Below are 15,506 nucleotides of genomic sequence, written 5' to 3'. Positions count from 1 at the left end.
TGGTGTCTCAGTAGCTCTCATTCCGCGCGGGTGCAATCCTGAAGGTTAACAAACATCTCTTAGCAACCATCAGGGAAAAATGCATTGCATCCGGCCTGCATGTGGATGCAATGTGTTTTTCACTGAAGCCCCATTCACTTCTATGGAGCCAGGGCGTGAAAAACACAAAATATAGAATACACTGCAATTATCACGTAAAGCAGAGATGATGTGTCAAAATCAACGCTCATGTACACAGACCCATAGATATGAATGGGTTAGGATTCAGTGCGGGTGCTATGCGTTTACTTCACCCATGGCACCCGTGCTGAAAACTTGCTCGTGTGAAAGGGGCTTAACTAAGAAACAGTATAGCTTGCTGTGCTACGCTGTGTCCGTAGCTCTCATGCACAACAATGAGAGCTACTGATATAGCAGAGCGCCGGAGCGCGCCGCTATTTCCCGGCCTGCAGGTGGTCGGGACTGTGTCTTATCTTGCCTTCGTAACGGCAAGATGAGAGAACACCTTAAAGAACTGTGAATGCTTTAGTACATTTACACATAAGAGTTCAAATTCTTAAAACATAATGTTACAGTTTTTATCTAGATCATTTCCATACAGATTTCTCTGCGTTTCGGCACTAAATCCTCATGCTGTGCATGTGTTACTGGCGGATTTTAATGCAGCTTTTTCCAAATCCTACCCTTTGCTTTGCAAAGGTTGAAATCCACAGTAAAGATTGGCAGAAACAGTTGACATGCTGTGGATTTTAAGAGCTCTATTGCAAGTCAGAATGGAAAAAGGAGGCAAAGTGTACATGAGACTCGTCAAATCTCATTCACTTTGCTTGTACTCTATTACGCTATGGTTTTTATGCACGAAAATCTGTGCGGAAAAACCTACACGTAATCTGCAACGTGTGCAGTTACACTTACTCTTATTTAGAGTTTCTGTACACACAATGGTAGCATGCCACCATTTATATGGTGGCAGCTGTACATCCAAAGGCACTGCTAAAACATGGTAATTCATGTGGCAGTTTCCAGTGCGTTTCAGGCAGTGAAAACGTCATTGCGTCTGGCCCTGTCAATCAAAATGTAAAGGGGGCAGAAGTTGCAGAGAAAGTGGAGCCTCTAGGGTTAACCGCAACACCCCCGTTGCTCATTTGCATATATTAAAACATAATTTTTCTTAGTAATGTGGGCACATATTAACATGGGACCAACAAAGATGTCTTCAGCTGCCAAGTGCACATGTAACAGGTCAGTCCAGTTTCATAGGTCCAAATCTGCTGACAGATGCCCTTTAAACAGTTTTTGTTCTACAGCCTTCACTTTGCATGTATGTGCAGACCATTTCTTTCTGCTTTACAGTGAATCTGTCAGTGAGCTGCTCTGGTGGCAGGATCAGTAGCTCCTATCTGTTAACTCCTGACAGCTCATGAACACTCATTTAAACCAAATTCGTATTCGTATCAGTTTGATAATTTAGCTACAAAGAGTGTTTGAGAAGTCAGGAAAGTAGTGCTGTGGAGTCGGTAAGCCAAAGTTCACACTGCGACTCCAGCTTTGTCTCCATATAAGCAATCAGGCTACTTACAGTGCCTTGCAAAAGTATTCACCCCCCTTGACTTTTTTCGTATTTTGGTGTCTCACAACCTGGAATTAACATGGCTTGTTTGAGGATTTGAATCATTTAATTTACAGAACATGCCCACAGCTTTGAAGAGTTTTTTTTTTTTTATTGTGAAGCAAACAACAAATAAGACAAAATAACAGAAAGTGTTAATGTGCATAACTATTCACCCCCCTAAAGTCAATACGCTGTAGAGCTACGCTTTGCGGCAATCACAGCTCCAAGTCGCTTTGGATAAGTCTCTTTGAGTTTGCAACACCTTACCACTGAGATTTTTGCCCATTCCTCCTTACACAACTGGTCCAGCTCCTTCAAGTTGGATGGTTTGAGCTTGTGAACAGCAATCTAAGTCTGACAACAGATTTTCTATTGGATTGAGATCTGGGCTTTGACTAGGCCATTCCAACACATTTACATGTTTCCCCTTAAACCACTGAAGTGTTGCTTTAGCAGTGTGTTTGGGGTCATTGTCCTGCTGGAAGGTGAACCTCCGTCCTAGCCTCAAATTACGCACAGAGCAGTACAGGTTTTGCTCAAGAATATCCCTGTATTTAGCACCATCCATCTTTCCCTCAACTCTGACCAATTTCCCAGTCCCATCCCCACAGCATGATGCTGCCACCACCATTTCTCACTGTGGGGATGGTGTTCTTTAGGTGATGTGTTGGGTTTGCACCAGACATAGCGTTTTCTTTGATGGCTGAAATTTTAGTCTCATCAGACCATAGCACCTTCCGCCACACATTTTGGGAGTCTCCCACGTGCCTTTTCGCAAACTCACAACGTGCCTTTTTTTTTTTTTGCTGAATGTAATGGCTTTCTTCTGGCCACTCTGCCATAAAGCCCAACTCTATGGAGCGTACGGTTTATTGTTGTCCTATGTACAGATACTACAGTCTCTGCTGTGGAACTCTGCAGCTCCTCCAGGGTTACCTTAGGTCTCTGTGCTGCCTCTCTGATTAATGGCCTCCTTGCCCGGTCCTGTGAGTTTTGGTGGGCGGCCATCTCTTGGCAGGTTTGCTGTTGTGCCATGTTCTTTCTATTTAGTTATGATAGATTTGATGGTGCTCCTGGGGATCATCAATAATTTGGATATTTTTTTTTTATAACCTAACCCTGACTTGCACTCAGGGCCGGCATCATAATCTGGCAAACCCGGGCAAGTGCCAGGGCCCAATGCTCCTGGGGGGGCCCACTGAGCTGCTATGAGCACTTCCATCAATACAGATGGAAGCTCTCATTGCTGTCATTTCACTTACGCAGTACCCCTTTGGTGCACCCTCTAAGTCACATGAGGCCGGCTGCTGCAGAGACTCAGACACGTCCCTTCTACACAGGACATGCTGCCTGAGGAGAGAGACCGGCAGGGCTGGAGCAGAAGAGTGAACAAAGGTTGTCAGTGAGTCTGCACTGTGAAGGGCTGGAGCAGAAGAGTGAACAAAGGTTGTCAGTGAGTCTGCACTGTGAAGGGCTGGAGCAGAAGTATGAACACAGGTTGTCAGCGAGTCAGCTCTGTGAAGGGCTGGAGCAGAAGAGTGAACACAGGTTGTCAGCGAGTCAGCACTGTGAAGGGCTGGAGCAGAAGAGTGAACACAGGTTGTCAGTGAGTCTGCACTGTGACCATCTCTTGTCTGTGGGACAGGAGGGGGGGGGGGGCTCTTCGATCTGCTGCTGGATGCTGCTTCATTCTATTTAGTTGTTTTACTGTTTCATTAAAGAGGACCTTTCACTCGTATACAAACTAAAAACTAACTCTATCTGTGGGCAGAGCGGCGCCCAGGGGTCCCCCTGCACTTACTAGTATGCCTGGGCGCCGCTCCGTTCGCCCAGTATAGGCTCCGGTGTCTCAGCTCAGTCTGTTGTATTGGACTGATTTTTTGTAGGAGGCGTGTCCCTTGCTGCAGTGCTGGCCAATCGCAGCACACAGCTCATAGACTGGCTATGAGCTGTGCGCTGCGATTGTATACATTAACAGATACCGTACAGTGGCGTCCTTTCACCATACAGTTCCATTGTAAAAAAACATATACGTTAACGTATGCATTTCTCGTGCATGGCATTGGGGGACACAGCACCATGGGTATATGCCCAGCTGCCACTAAAAACAAAAAAGTTTTGGCTCCACCCAGGTGGGCTATACCCCTCTGCCAGAGCCGAAAGAAACCAGTCTAGTTCTAGTGTCCGTAGGAGGCAGACATGACCTGCTATTCTTATTTCGCAGGTCATCCTGCTAATTTAGTTTTTAATTTTTTCTCTTTTTTTATCTACAGGTTGCAGGGGTGGCTCCATCGTGCTCCACTTTAGTTGCCCCCCTGCGGGCGCGTACTCACGTACCCGGCAGCCACCCAGTCCCCACTTGATCTGCTTCTGCAGTGGAATTCCGGCGGACCCACGGCTCCCATGTTGAGTCCGCCGAGGGGGTGGTCATTGCTGCGTCTGAAGACGTCGGAAGGTGAGTATGGCAGTATCCTGTATTCCCTTCCCCCTCCTGTCCTTCCTGAGTCCCTTAGTGGCCTGGCCCTCCGGGGTACGCAGATCTGGCGTTTCATTTTTGGGCAGGGACTCCTGCATGGGGGCGCATGTTTTCCTGGGGCCTGGCCCTTTAAGACGGCCGATTTTCATTATAATCGGGTCCTTCCCGCACTGACGGGCCTTCTTCTTCTGCACCTACCTGGCCTTTCCGGGCCCCCCTGCATCGGCGCTGTGTCCCCGCTTCTGCCGCCTCCGGACGTCACCGCGATCGCGGACGCCCGTTTCTGACAGCATTTTTTCACTCTAGGCCCCAGCTTTGTTCTGCCGCCTAGGCCGCAGGTCACGTGGGGTGGAGCTCCGTCTCCGCCTTCTCCTGCTTCCTGGGCCTTTTTTCCTCTCCCTCCCCTCTGTGGGTGGTGCCCTGGGAGGCGCTTGTTTCGTCCAATCCAGCACCAGCGCGGGCTGCTGGGGGGGGGGGGTGTTTCTTCTGGACTGCCGGCTCCTTCCTGCCTGCAGACTCTGACTGTTCGCCATCTTGCAGCTTTTCCCTGCGATCGGTTCTCTGGGACACAGCACCATTGGGTCTGGTAGGCAGCCTTTGGCTGACTCTTTTCTTTGCAGGCTCCACCATCCGCCCTCATGTCTTCCTCTGGTCGGGCCCCCACTCCCCCCGCCGCCATTTCCACTCATTATGCCTGTTCCGTGTGTAATAGGAAGTTTCCATGCGGCCAGCCTACTTCTCTCTGCGTGCAGTGCCTTAACCACAGTCCGCCCCCGCGGCCCCCTCTTTGTCAGTTCTTCCGGAATGGGCTGCTACCCTATCCCAAGCCATAGGTAACCTTGCCAGCCTCTCCCAATCCCTGGCGCAGTCCTTGGACCGTCTGCCTGCCCAGATTGCGGCCGCCTCTGGCAGGGACCCTCCCACTGGTGATGCGCCTGGCGAAAGCTCCCGTTCTCGCTCTGGCACGCAAGCGACCTCGTACGGTCTCAGCCGGGTCCCACTCCTCCTCAGCTACCCCGGATCACTCCCCGGTTAGGTCTGAGTCGGGTGAAACTTCTACTTCAGCCGCTTCCGCCGCTCCTGGAGACTCCTCCGCTTCTGATTCTGAATCAGAGCGGTGCTTGGCGATGTCGGCGGCCATACAGGATCACATCAAGGCCGTCCGGGACGCGCTCCATGTGCAGGACGTTCCTTCTTCCTCCTCTCTGGAGTCGGTGTCCTTCCGCCGTTCTAGACGGTCCACTGTGGTCTTCCCTAATCACGAGGATCTGGACGCACTTCTCGCTAAGGAGTGGCGTCACCCTGATCTGCGCCTTCATCTTACCAAGGCCTCTGATGTACCTTATCCTTTTTCTGAGGAATGTGTCAATCTCTGGACGGTTCCTTCTCAGGTAGACCCTCAGGTTGCTCGCCTGGCGAAAGCTACTACCCTTCCCCTGGCTGACGCGGCTTCCTTGTCGGATCCCGCTGACAAACGGGTCGACTCCTTGGCCAAGTCTGTTTTCGTAGCAGCGGGTGCCGCCATCCGTCCTGCGTTTGCCGCCTCCTGGGTGGCTAAGGCCTGCGCTATCTGGGCAAAACAGCTTGTCCGTGCCTTACCTCCAGACTCGGATCAGGGGGATCTGGCAGTGCTTGCCTCTCAAATTTACCAGGCGTCCAAGTTTCTTTGCGATGCCTCTATGGAATCGGCCCGCCGCTCCCGCCGCTCCGGCCGCTAACTCTGTGGCCATCCACCGCACCATCTGGCTTCGTTCTTGGGCGGCAGATTCCGCCTCCAAGAAGGCTCTAATTTCCCTTCCCTTTCTCGGTGGGAAGCGTTTGGAGGAGCTCATCTCGGAGGCCACTGGCGGTAAGAGTTCTCTTCTTCCCCAGAATCAGCCTCGCCGCCGTCGCTTCCCTGGGTCGTCCTCTCGGGTGCAGTCCTTTCGGGCCCCCCCTGCCCGATCTGACAAGAAGACCTCCAGGCCTTCCTTTAAGGCCAAGCCCTCCTGGCATGCCAAGCCCAAACCTGCTCGCCCCCAGTCCACTAAGCCTCCTTCCGCATGACTCAGCCTCGGTCAAGGTGGGGGGGGCGCCTGCTCGCCTTTCAGAATGTCTGGCAAGCAAGTGTGGAAGACGCTTGGGTTCTCGAGGTGGTCTCCTCCGTATACATGATCGAATTTTCCGATCTTCCGCCCGGACGGTTCTTCCTGACGTCGCCCCCCTGGTCTCCCGCCGGGGCAGACGATTTTTTTCAGGCCCATTCGTTCCCTGCGATCTCTAGGGGTCATCGTTCTGGTTCCAGAGTCAGAACGTTTTCGGGGTTTCTACTCGAACCTGTTCACTGTTCCCAAGATGGACGGTTCGCTCCGTCCTATCCTGGACCTGAAGGCGCTGAATCACTTCGTCGGGGTCCGTCATTTTCGCATGGAATCCCTCTGGTCCGTGATCGCCTCCTTGGAGTCGGACGAGCTCCTGTTGTCCATCAACATTCAGGACACCTATCTGCACGTCCCCATTGCCCACTCCCATCAAAAGTTCCTTCGCTTTGCGGTAGCTTCTCTTCATTTCCAATTTGTAGCCCTGCCCTTCGGCCTGGCCTCCGCTCCGAGGGTTTTCACCAAGGTGTTAGCACCTCTTGTGGCCCTTCTCCGTGCCAGGGGGGTGCCTTGGTACCTTACCTGGACGACCTTCTGATTCGGGCCTCGTCGTTGGAGGACAACCTGTCCAGCCTGAGCATCACCCACTCAGCTCTTGCCCAGTTCGGGTGGCTCATCAACCACTCCAAGTCCTCCCTCATCCCATGCCTGAGGATGCCCTTTCTGGGCATGATCTTCTACACTCGCTTCGGGCGGGTGTTCCTTCCCCCAGAGAAGATTGCCTCTCTTCAGGCGGGGGTGAATCATCTCCGCGGCCCATCCTCTCTGACCATCAGGACGTGTATGCGCGTCCTGGGGAGGATGGTGGCCTCATTCGAAGCCATTCCCTATTCCCAATTCCACTCCCGGGACCTTCAGTTGTTCATCCTATCCAGGTGGGACAAGTTCCCGGCAGGCCTCGATTGCCTTACTCGTCGTCGTCCCCCCCCAGCTTCGCCAGGACCTTTCCTCGTGGCTACTTCCTCGGACGGTGTCCCTGGGCCGGTCCTTTCTCCCCCCCAGTTGGCGGGTGATCACAACGGACGCCAGCCTCTCGGGTTGGGGAGCGGTCTTCGAGTCTCTCATGGTCCAGGGTCTTTGGTCTGCTCAGGAGTCCTCCCTGCAGATCAATGTTCTCGAACTCAGGGCAATTTTCCTGGCACTTTCTCACTGGACCCCACGTCTCCGCGGTCTCCCGATCCGGGTTCAGACAGACAATATTACCGCCGTGGCTTATCTGAACCACCAAGGGGGCACAAGGAGTGTGATGGCCTTGCAGGAAGCCTCCCATATCCTGCGGTGGGCGGAGAAGCACGTTCCCGTCCTCTCCGCCGTACACATTCCCGGGGTCGACAACTGGGCGGCAGACTTCCTCAGTCGTCAGCTCGTCGACCCGGGCGAATGGTCTCTCCACCCAGAGGTGTTCCTTCAACTTTGTCACCGATGGGGAATTCCGGACGTGGATCTCTTCGCGTCACACCTCAACCACAGGCTTCTGCGCTATGACGCGCGGTCCAGGGACCCTCAGGCTCTCGCGGTCGACGCCCTAGTTCTGCTTTGGTCTCAGTTAGACCTTCTGTACCTTTCCCCCCCCATTCCTCTCCTGCCCCGAGTGCTCAAGCGTCTCAAGGCAGCCCGTGTTCCGGCGATCCTGGTGGCTCCGGATTGGCCCCGCAGAGCGTGGTACACAGATCTAGCGTTTCTGCTCGCCGACGTTCCGTGGCGACTTCCTCTGCACCACGATCTCCTTTCGCAGGGCCCTCTGTTCCACCCAAATTTACCTCAGCTTCGTTTGACGGCGTGGCTGTTGAGACCGCGGTCCTGAAGTCCCGTGGCCTCTCCGAATCGGTCATTCAGACGATGCTTCACGCTCGCAAACCCCAGTCAGCCCGTATTTACTACCGGACCTGGAGAGCGTATTTTGTCTGGTGCGAGTCTGGGCGTTTTCGCCCCCTCTGTTTCTCTGTCCCTAACATTCTGGCCTTCCTTCAGGCCGGTTTTGAGAAGGGTCTTCGCCTGGCTTCTCTCAGGGGGAAATTTCGGCCCTCTCTCTCCTCTTCCAGTGTCCTGTGGCCTCGCGGGCTCAGGTTAGGACTTTTCTACAGGGTGTCGCTCGCTGAGCCCCTCTCTTTTGTTTTCCTGTGGAGCCGTGGGACCTGAATCTCGTCCTCGACGCCCTTCAGTCTTCACCCTTTGGCAGAGATCTCTCTGTCGTTTGTCTCGTTTAAGGTGGCCTCCACCTCCATCCGCCGGGTCTCCGAACTGGCGGCGCTTTCTTGCCGTTCGCCCTTCCTGGTGTTCCATCAGGACAAGGTGGTGTTGCGTCCCGTTTCCTCTTTTCTACCAAAGGTGGTCTCCTCGTTTCATATCAATGAGGAGATTGTCCTTCCTTCCTTCTGCCCTAATCCTTCTCACCCTAGGGAGAAACCCTTCCATCGTTCGGACTCTCTTTTCGTGGTCCCGGTGGACCCTCGGAAGGGTTTTCCTGCCTCCAAGGCCACTATCTCTCGCTGGGTTCGGTCGGCTGTCAAGGAGGCCTATGTCGCGAAGGGCCGTGCTCCCCCTTCCAGGTTGACCACTCATTCGACTAGGGCAGTTGGGGCTTCCTGGGCGGTGCGCCATCAGGCATCTGCTTCCCAGGTTTGCTGGGCCGCCACCTGGGCGTCAGTTCACACTTTCTCTAAGTTTTACCATATTCATTCCCTGGCTTCTGCTGACACCAGCCTGGGGCGCAAGGTTCTACAAGCAGCTGTACTTTAGATTGGCGACATGGCGTTCTTCTTCCCTCCCTCAGGGACTGCTTTGGGACGTCCCATGGTGCTGTGTCCCCCAATGCCATGCACGAGAAAAATAGATTTTTTGTACTCCCCGTAAAATCCTTTTCTCGTAGTAGGCATTGGGGGACACAGATCCCACCCTTTTTGAGTTTTTTCTTGTTTGTGGTCCCGACGTTTTTGTGGTCGTCGGGTTTCCCCAGTTCAAGACTTGTTGGCGTTCAGTTTCCTTTTTGGTTCAGGTGTGACGTTCCTACTGCTTTTGTACTGACTGGTTTCTTTCGGCTCTGGCAGAGGGGTATAGCCCACCTGGGTGGAGCCAACACTTTTTTGTTTCTAGTGTCAGCCTCCTAGTGGCAGCTGGGCATATAACCATGGTGCTGTGTCCCCCAATGCCTACTACGAGAAAAGGATTTTACGGTGAGTACAAAAAATCCATTTTTTTTACTCGACTCTGTGGAGCCCATCAGTTCTAGCTACATCACTGCACATCTCCTTTTCTCCTCCAGGCCCGGCCCAGGGGTGACGTCATGACGTGTGTCTTACTGCTGCAGCTGGCCTGAGGAGAGAAGGAGCACAGGGAGCTGCGGTTAGTGAATGACAGGACCGCCAGCTCCTCTGTGCTCCAGCAATTCTAGGTATGTGAATGGGGGGTCATTACACTGTGAGGGCCCCTTACACAATATAATGACCCCCAGTGCCCCCCATTTAGTATAATGATCCCCCATGACCCTCCATTTAGTATAATTACCACCAGAGCTCCCATTCAATATAATGACCCCCAGTGCCCCCTCCATACAGTATAACCCCCAGTGTGGGGGCGCCTAGGGGTCATTATTCTGAATGGAGGGCCACTGTGGGGTCATTATACTGTGTGTGGGGCCACTGGGGGGTGTATACAGTATGGGGGGGGGATTGGGGGTCATTATACTGTGTGAAGTGCCACTAGTGGTCATTTTACTGTATAGGGGCCACTGGGGGTCTTTATACCGTGTGGGAGCCACAGGGGGACATGTAAATAAAAAAAATGCCTCAAGGGGGCCCAAGGGCCCACATAAACCTGGAGCCAGCCGTGCTTGTACTTTTCAACAACAGTGTCCCTTACTTGTTTGGAGAGTTCCTTGGTCTTCATGGCAGTGTTTCGTTAGTGATGCCTCTTGCTTAGGTGTGGCAGCCTCTGGGGCCTTTCAAAAAAGGTGTGTATATGTAATGACAGATCGTGTGACAATTAGATTGCACACAGGTGTGACTTCTGAAGTAATTGATTGCACCAGAGCTTTTTATGGACTTCCTAACAAAGGGGGTGAAAACATACGCACATGCCAATTTTCTGTTTTCCATTTCTAAACAATAGTTTTATTTATATATTTTTCTCATTTCACTTCACCAACTTAGACTTGTGTTCTGATCCATCACATAAAATTCAGATTAACAAAACATTGAACTTAAGTCTGTAATGTAACAGAATACGAAAAAAGTCAAAAAGGGGTGAATACTTTTGCAAGGCACTGTATATAGAACATAAAATATATTTATTGGAATACAATTTCTGAAATTCCAGAAATGTTTTAAGTAAATACGTAATGCACTGTGCATTTAGTAAATGAAAAAACCCCCACATATACACTTAATAATATGGAACTGTAATGCACTGTGCAGTTAATAACTGGGGAAAAAAACACGTATACACATAGATTTTGTACAATTACTACATGTATGTCATGGAAATGCAAGAATTAAAGGGGTTCTGCACTTTCAATTAACTGATGATCTATCCTCTGGATAGATCATCAGCTTCTGATCGGCGGGGGTCCGACACCCGGGACCCCCGCCGATCAGCTGTTTGAGAAGGCAGCGGCGCTCCAGGAGCGCCGCGGCCTTCTCACTGTTTACCGCCAGGCCGCCCGCCCACTGACGTCACGACTTGTATCAACTACAGTGGGCGCGGCTAAGCTCCATTCAAGTGAACAGAGCTCAGCAGCGCCCACTGTAGTTGATACAAGTCGTGACGTCAGTGGGCGGGCGGCCCGGCGGTAAACAGTGAGAAGGCCGCGGCGCTGCTGGAGCGCCGCTGCCTTCTCAAACAGCTGATCGGCAGAGGTCCTGGGTGTCGGACCCCCGCCGATCAGAAGCTGATGATCTATCCAGAGGATAGATCATCAGTTAATTGAAAGTGCAGAACCCCTTTAAGTGCAAGTCTAAATGGGAATAAAAGAAACATAAAAAAAAACTCTGCTCATCACTGTTTATAGTATAAAGACAGATAATCAGTTCTCTCCTCTCCTATCACCACTAGAACACCATGCTCATCACTGTTTATAGTATAAGGAGAAGGGAGAACACAGAAATGGTGAGAACTGATTTTCTATCACTACTTGAACACCCTGCTTATCATCAGTTTTGATTAAGGGCCTTAGATTGATAGAAGATAAAAACGAGATTTTTGTATAACTTACCAGTAAAATCTCTTTCTCGCTCTTTCCTTGGGGGACACAGAAGACCTTGGGTATAGCTCATCTCCATAGGAGGCGTGACACTAAGTGAAAACTGTTAAGCCCCTCCTCCACAGCTATACCCTCAGCCTGGAGAGAGAGACTGCCAGTTGCGTGTCCAAGTAGTGAGAAAAGGCAAAGCCAAACAAGTGGAAACAACAAGCCAACTACCCAACGGGTAAAACAAACTCGGAAACCTTGCAGAGAAAAAACAACGAATGGGTGGGTGCTGTGTCCCCCAAGGAAAGAGCGAGAAAGAGATTTTACTGGTAAGTTATACAAAAATCTCGTTTTCTCGCCCAGTTTCCTTGGGGGACACAGAAGACCTTGGGACGTTCAATAGCAGTCCAAGAGGGGAGGGACCACAGCACCAAGGCGAAGCACCCGAAGGCATCAAGAAACCGCCGCCTGCAGACCAGGCGGCCCAAGGCAGCAGCCGCCGAAGCCCGAGCATGCACCTCGAATAACTCGGTAAGGAGTGCAAGGAAGACAGTGACCGCCTTGCAAAAATGGAGGCACCGACCGCTCTGGTGAAAGGAACAGTAACACCAAAAGCATAACCCTGCCCCTGGTGCGGCAACCACAGCAATAGCCACTCTGAGAAAGCGGAGGAAAGGCACCCTTGGAGGCCGTCAACCCCGTGCGCGGACCTCCAGAAACACAAGAGACCGAACGTCGACAAGAGTCGGAGATCGCCAAGTACAAACTGTAAAGGCCCAAACAACTTCCAACCGGTGAAGTGTCCGTTCCCGGGGAAGACAAACACCACCTTCAGAAGGAAGGAAAAGACGGGATGGAGAACAGCCCCGTCCCGAGGAAAGACATAAGACTCGGAACAAGAAGGGCCGCCACTCAGACACCCGTCAGACACGATGGCTACGGAAACACAACCGTACAGGACAGAAGGAGTAGAGAGAACCTCTGTAACGGCTCCAAGGGAAAGATTGGAGCGCCAAGAGCCCAGTATGTAGTCCCCAGGGCGGTACCGGAGGGCCGTACAAAGGAAACCAAGAGCCGCTCCAAGGAAGGAGGTCATGACAGGCCCAGAGGGCTGGGGAATGCTGAAAGAGGAAGGACAGCGCCGACACTTGACATGCCAAGCAACAGAGTCCCAGTCCCAGGTCCAGGCCGGACTGGAGAAAGACAGAACCATGGAGAAAGAATGACACAGTGGGGGAACCCCAGCTTCCCACAGAACCCCAGGCAAAAAAAACCTAAGTCCTACAACAGACCCTGGACAAAGCACAGCCAGGAGCGACGACTAGCGTGCCCGCTGGAACCGCTTGGGCGAGCGGGAGAAAACCCAATGTGATCAGGCGCAGACCAGTAACATGGGCCGAAGGGTCGGCAAAACCGATCCCGTCGCCCCCGAGCAACGTCGTCCCGCATCCACCCGGAGTGGGGTAGCAGAAGGACAGACGGAAGGAACTGAAAGGGTCCACCCAGCATCAGACAGATGCCAGGACCCAACAGGCTAAATTCCATGTCGACGCAGTCACCAAGGAAGGTGTTCTACAGTCTCGGCGCGGGAGATCCAAGGACAATCTCGACCGAAGGGTAGTCCTCCCAGGTACCCAGAAGGTAAGTTCACAGCAGGACCATTACCCAGAATGGAAAAAACGCAATCTGCACCCAGCGAGAGGACAGAACGCGGTAGACCCGGAAACAGCTAGTACTGCCAGTGAGAACGAGGGAGACGGTATGAGACCACAAGGAACACCGGAACCATCCAAGTGAACAACCATGCGCTCCCCAGAGGCAGAAGCCACAATCGGAGTGATATGCCCCGAGCGGGAGACAAAACAGAGCCGGCGAGAAAAAGCAATCGAGACAGAGGCCGGCAAAACACCCTCCAATCGAAAGGAGGAGTGGGCAACAGGGAAGCCATAGGACAGCTCAAGAGCAGAACCCCTGCTACTCTGTGAAACGTCCAGCTCACCACCTCGCAGAAGGCGAACACCCTGAAGAACCCAAAGTGGAGGTCCTTCGGACCCGGGAAATCGAGCACCCAAGAGAAGCTGAGTGACCTTCCCGAGAAGAACGTCCCGAACCTGGTAGCAGATCAGACTGAAGCGCAGAGGGCGCCAATAGGAAGGACACATACCACACTGCATCCGAAGAGGAGAAAATGGTAGTAGGCGAGGGAACCGTAGTCCCGCCAGAGTCAATGTAGAATCCGAGGGGCACTGCGAACAGCACTCTTGACCATGTGACCGCTTACACAGGGAAGCAATGCTGCGGGAGGACGAATGGGTACGCCTCTAGGAACCACAAACACAACCCAGGTGGAAGGGCCAACGAACATGGTGGACACCGTCACAACGGGACCGCAATATACAATCCAAACTATAGAACGAGTACCACCCAGCTCAGTGCAGTAGACGGCAAGTAGGGCCCATCCGGAACAGGTGGATAGAATGATCTCTTCAGAGCGTGCAAGGCTAGCGGCAAGGAAGGGAGGCACACGTTCGAGCAGCCCCGAAAGCAGTGAGAAGGCCAACCACCTACAGGAGGAAAAGGCATACACGGCCCAAACAACGCACAGAGCGCACAGAACGTCCGCTCACTGCAAAAAGTCACTCAGCGAAGAGGGACAGTCACAGAGTCCCAGTATCCACAGAAGAGCAAAGTGCAACCGAAAGGGGAGTCCGCACAAGACTAGTACGGCATGCGACCGAACGTAAGCAGTCCGCCCAGAAAAGGGGGAATGTACCTGGCAAACACCGCAGTCGGCAAGAGCGCAAGGCCCGCCCCAAAAAGGGGGCGACGCCCAAGGCCAGTACCCACTTCAGAGAAGCAGGACAGACCATATTCCGCCTAGACGGGGGTCATGCACATGGCCGCACGGTATCCAACAGGAACGTAGGAGGTCCACCTAGTGAAAAGGGGGACATGCACAGGGTTATCCTAGCATCAAATGATTGTGCAATAATCCACCCAACACCAAATTTCGTGAGAGTGCAACTACTCCGCCAATGAATGGGGACAAGTACCAGTCCAGCACAGCACAGACAAGGACAGCTGTGAATCACGTGAGCGTGCAAAAGTCCGCCCATGGAACGAGGGGCGGTCATGCACAAGGCCAGTACCGTATCCAATGGGAGTGCAAGCATTCCACCCCTGCTAGAGGCCATCGTATCCGGCGAGAGTGCAGGATGCCGCCCCGAAAGGGGGGGGGGGAACATGCACATGGTCAGCATCGCAACCAGGGAGAGTGCGAGCACACAGCCAAGGATGGGGGTCATGCACAAGGCCAGCAATGTGCTGGTGAGAGAACAACCCCAGTCAGCGAGAGTGTATGCATGCCGCCCGCGGCAAGGAGGCATGCCCATGGCCGGCAGCGAATCCAGTGAGAGTGCAGCACACCGCCCATGGAAGGAGGGGGGGTCATGCACATGGCTGAAAACGGATCCAGCGAGAGCGCAAGCACCCCGCCATGGAAGGGGGTCATGCACATGGCCAGCAACTTACCGGCGAGAGAAACAACCCCAGTCAGTGAGAGTGTATATATGCCGCCTGAGGGAAGGAGGCATACCCAAGATCGGCAGTGAAGCCAATGAGAGTGCAGCATACCGCCAATGGAAGGTGGTCATGCACATGGCCGGTAGTGAATCCAATCCAGCGATAGTACTGCGTTCTGCCTGCAGAAGGTGGTCGTGTACCTGGCCAGCACCGCACACGGTGAGAGTACAGTATTCCGCTAATGGAAGGGGGCCATGCACATGGCCGGCAGCGAATCCAGGGAAAGTGCAGCGTTCCGCCTATGGAAGGAGGTCGTGCACATGGCCGGCAGCGAATCCAGTGAGGGTGCAGCACTCCGCCTATGGAAGGAGGTCATGCACATGGCCGGCAGCGAATCCAGGGAAAGTGCAGCGTTCCACCTATGGAAGGGGGTTGTGCACATGGCCCGCACCGAATCTGGTGAGGGTGCAGTATTCCGCCTAAGGGGGTCATGCACAAGGCCAGCCCGCAGCCAGGGAGAGTGCCGTATCCAACCTAGGAAGGAGAGTCATGGCAGGCACCACAACTGGAGAG

General features: G+C 53.1%; 1 protein-coding gene across 3 annotated transcripts in view; it reads right to left on the bottom strand.

The window, feature by feature from the left end:
• Nucleotides 1-15,506, bottom strand: part of ACACB (acetyl-CoA carboxylase beta) — a 185,135-nt gene that overhangs the window by 65,049 nt on the left and 104,580 nt on the right. The window lies entirely within an intron of this gene.

Source organism: Bufo gargarizans, chromosome 1 (assembly GCF_014858855.1).
Source record: "Bufo gargarizans isolate SCDJY-AF-19 chromosome 1, ASM1485885v1, whole genome shotgun sequence".
Lineage (NCBI taxonomy): Eukaryota > Metazoa > Chordata > Amphibia > Anura > Bufonidae > Bufo > Bufo gargarizans.
The sequence above is the reverse complement of the archived record's forward strand: the minus strand, read 5'-3'. Positions and strand labels throughout refer to the sequence as shown.